The sequence below is a fragment of the Pseudorca crassidens genome, unplaced genomic scaffold (assembly GCF_039906515.1).
Source record: "Pseudorca crassidens isolate mPseCra1 unplaced genomic scaffold, mPseCra1.hap1 Scaffold_162, whole genome shotgun sequence".
NCBI classification, from domain to species: domain Eukaryota; kingdom Metazoa; phylum Chordata; class Mammalia; order Artiodactyla; family Delphinidae; genus Pseudorca; species Pseudorca crassidens.
This window is the reverse complement of record NW_027136089.1, coordinates 28,020-32,500: the sequence shown is the minus strand read 5'-3', so window position 1 is coordinate 32,500 and position 4,481 is coordinate 28,020.

Genomic DNA, 4,481 nt, shown 5'->3' with positions numbered 1-4,481 from the left:
ACGCCGCCCGCCGCGGCGGCCGGGGCGGGCGACACCCTCACGTGGGCGAGGCCGGCTCGATCCCAGACGGGGAAGGGGGCACGGAGGGCTGGGGGCCGGGGAGGGCCGGCGGCCACGGGGAGGGGGCGGCACGCACACACACAGCGGCGAGGGCCGCGGGGCAGGGGCGCAGGGGCGCCCGCCCAGGGACAGGAAGGGCCGAGGCACGACCGGGCCCGCCAGGGAAACAAGCGCGGGGTCCCACCGCCACACACACGAGGGCGGTCCCACGACGCCTGGGACGCCGGCCGGCCCCGGCCACCCTGGGGGTCTCCCACGACCCGGCCCCGCCGCCGGGGCCCGTGTGCGACGGTTTCCCCCCGCGTGACACGGAGGGACCCGTCCGCCCAAACTCAACCTCCTCCGTCCTCGCCACATCCGCCTTCATCTGAGTCCGACCCCCGGGGCTCGCGCCCCAGGGAAACGCTCCCGAGCGAGGCGACCCGCACCGTGCCCACACACCGCCCCCGGCCGCGACTCGCGGCGAGGGCAGGCGCGACGGGCTCCTCGCGGCTGCGGGACTGGGGAGTCGGGACGTCCGTGCGTCCCCGAACCCCACCTCGGGCTCGCCACCGCGCGGGTCACCGCACGCGCACACACACGCGCACACACGGCCCCGCGCCGGACGCCGGCCTGGCGGGACCCTCCCCCGACTCAGAGGGGGGAGGCGCGGGCCGCGGTAGGCAAAGAGCGGCACTCGGCCCCACCGCGGGGCCGGCGCAAGCCCTCCCGCGAGGGCGAGGGCCTCTGCCGCCCACGTGGCTCTGGCAGTGGCCACCGTGGCCCACTGCACGCTTGGGAGGGGCAGCGGCTGGGGGGTCCGGTACCCCAAGGCTCCCTCTCGGATCGCTAGAGAAGGCTTTCTCACCGAGGGTGCGTCATCCCCCACCCATCGTCTCTGCCCTTCGGGCCCACGGAGGCGCTCCACGAGCCACCAAGTCCACGACTGGCCGTGGGAGGGGTGGGGGGGTCTGCGGTATGGGTAAGCACACGGCCCACTGGAGCGTTCGCGGCCACAGCCTCGGGGGCACAACCTCTGCCGCCCCCCAGGCTCGTCCACCGGGCTCCGGAAGGGGGGAGCACGCCCGAGAAGCGCGACAGACGCCCCCTTCTCGCAGGCCCCGGCCCAACGCGATCGCACCCACGCCCGTGTGCGACTCCCCACACACACGCAAGTGGGGGGCGGCGGCACACGCGGCGTCGGCCCGGCCACGAAGTCAGTCCCCCCCACGGCACACCGTGGGAGGACGATGGCGACGAGGTGGCAGGCCCCCGTCCCCCACCGAGGGAGAGAAACAGAGGCAAGCCCCCGCGCCCTTTACCGTCTCGACCCCCCCAAGAGAGCCACTCACGGGACACACCACCGCGGCGGAGACCCCGAGGAGCACGCTGGGAAAAGGGAACGACACCACCGCTCGGCCTCGCGCGCCTGAGGGACGACCTGGAGCGCTCCAGGGGCACCACAGAGGACCGAGCAAGTCACGCTCACGCGCCGGCAGCGGGCGCGCGGCGCAGCGGCGGGACGGCCCCCACCGACGCGGGGAGGACCGCCCGCGAGGCACACGCCAAGGAGGCGAAGCGAGAGCGTCTGCTGCGTCCGAGGACCACGGCCCCGCCCACGCCATGAGGCAGGAGGCGGGAGACCGCAGGTCAGGGCCGGAGACCACCACCCCTGCCTCCCACACACCCCTCGGCAGGCCGGCAGGGCGTGACAAGAGAGGCGAGGGGCCCGCGGACAGAACGAGAAGAGCGGTCCCGTTCGCCAAGAACGTCCGTCCCTCGTCTGGCGCGACTTAAGGCCCGGCCCAGGAGAGCGCGACATCACCACATCGATCAGTCAATCCAGAGAGCCAGGGGCCACGAGGGCCCCGAGGGAGGAGGGGCACGGCGAGGACCCTCACCGGAGGAGCCTGCTTCAGCCTCAGCCGGCACCCAGCCCCCCCCTTCGCTCCCTCTTGCCTTCTCGGGCAACAGTGGCCGACGACCCCGCGAGGAGAACGCCTGACACGTGGCACGGAGCCTGCGGGTTGGGGTCGTCTCAGCCACCACCGGGTGCCTGCGGCGGGGAAGGGGAGTCACACGGGGTAGAAGACCCACGCACCACCTCGCCCCGCCGCCCTCGGGTGAGCCAGAGACCGGAGGCGGCACCGCGGGTCGGGTCAGCCGGGCGCACACACGAGAGCCGGCGCGCAGGCCCAAGCGGGCGGCTCAAGTGGCAAGGGCCGGTTCGGGCGCCGGACGGCGGTCCAAAGCCCAGCGCCCTGCGCGCGTCCAGAGTCCCAGAACCCCCAGCGAGAGATGCCAGCGGAGACCGTGTCAGCACCTATCTGGTGGTAAAAAAGGCCCATTTCAGGCGAAAAAAATCACGGCGCCCGGCAGCGGGGCCCATCCACGAACCTCGGGGGGGCTCCCCGGGACCTCGGCCCGGCTACCTCTCCCCAACACTTCCCCATCCACAGCAGCCCCGGAGCTCTCTCGGGGCCATCTGGTCGACCCGAGGAGCGGGGGCGGCAGAGTGGAGCGGGGCGGGGCGGGAAAACGTGTCAGAGGCAGCGAGCGGGCCGGGGTCGCCCTCCCCGGATCGCCCGCGCGAGCAGGTACCGTACCGCAGTCCCTCCGAGTCCCCGGGCGAAGACTTGGTTACAGAAAAGGAACTATCCCACTCTGCCGCCTCTGACGAGCGGGGCCCACGAGGGACCGCGCCCGGGCCCAGGCCGCCCTATCCGGGCCACCCAGTACGACTCGGGCCGGTCCCCACCGCCACCCCCACCCCGGCCGGGACTCGCGGTGGAGGAGGGGGCGGGGGAGGGCGAGAAAAAGTCGCGTCCGCCGACCGGGACCCACGTGGGCCCGCTAAAGGGCCGGGTGCGCCCTCCCCGGCCACCCGCGCGAGCAGGTCCCGGCCCGTCCGCGTCCCCGGACCCAGGGGGACTTGGAAACATTTTCGCACGGAGGCACCTCCCAGGCGACCGGAGCCCACGAGGGACCGCACCCGGGCCCGGGCCTCTCTCTCCGGGTCACCCCTCGCGGCCCAGCCCGGTCCCCACCTCCGGAGTCCGACTCGGAAAAGCATCGGTCAGAAAGAATCCGACCACCGGGACCCACGCGCGCCCGCCAACGAGCCCGTCGCGCCCTCCACCGGCCTAAACGCACGGGCACGGGCACGGGCCGGTCCCCACCTCCGGAGCGGGGCGCTGTGGGGACCGGGCGGTGGGGGGGGGGGAGGGAGGGAAGGAAGGAAGGAGGGTCGGGTGGCCGGGTCGGTCCCCGCGGCCGGATGCTGGTCGACCAGGCCAGGCGGCCCCACAGACCGGCTCGAGAGCGCGGCGACAGTCACACCCTCATAGGCCTGCACGCCCAATCTCAAGCGACAGCAGGAGGCGCCCACGCCTGGGCCCCACCGGGACAGTCACCGCCAGCGTCGCCCGGCTCCCGGAACTCTGCCTCGGGCCCGGCGGCCGAGTCACAGCCCTCACGAAGGTCGCCGAAGCTCCAGAGACAAGGGACAATATAAAAGCGGCCGCCAGGTGGCTCCCGACAACGGCTCCAACGTCCCCGGGCCGGGTTCCCTGTCGCCGGCCGGCCACCGAGGATGCAGCAGCGCCGGGCCGCCCAAACGCCCGAGCTCAGCCCGCCGGGGCGAGCCGGCGGGCGTCTGGCGCGGCCCCGAGGCGTCCGTCTCGGAGCTAGCTCCCGGGACGGCACGACACGGCGCGACCCCGGCAGCAGACGGGGGGGGGGGGGGGGGGTGGCCGGGGAAGCTGGGAAGACGTCGCCGGGAGGCCGCCTCGAAGGAAACGCGCTCCCCACGCGACTCCTCGGCGGGGGCAAATCCCACGGAGACGCCGGCGGGGCCCGGGGCGGCCGGCACGGGGTGCCCAGAGGGTCACGAGCAAGATCCCCGGCTGCCCGGACGGAGGGAGGGAGGGAGGGAGGGAGGGAGGGAAGGCGGGGACTGGCAAACCGAAACCAGGCAAGCACTCAGAGAACAACGCAGGAATTCATCCTCTCTCGAACGGTGGAGGTCTGTCGGAAGCAGACACGCAAAGCCCAGAACCTAGAAAGGAAAGGAAGGATACCCTCCGACCCCACACATACAAGCGGAAACAAACAACTATCTCTGCCCGGACGGCGACAAAGTCCAAAGACAACACATGGGTGCGTGGGTGGGGAAAACGCACCCGCGGTCACGAGAAAACATGGATTTCAAAATGGACTGACCACAGTCCACGGGCGGGGGTGGGCGTGGGGGTGGGGGATGGGGGAGGCGGGGCTCGGGGGAATGCGGGCGGGTGGGGGGGCGGAGGGGGGGCGAGGGTGGAGTCCATAGCCATCCACTAAAGAAACTGAGTTCGGGCACATCTACTCAATGCAACACCCCGAGTGCGAGCGTGTGCGTGTGCGTGTGCGTGTGCGTGTGCGTGTGCGTGTGTGTGTGTGGA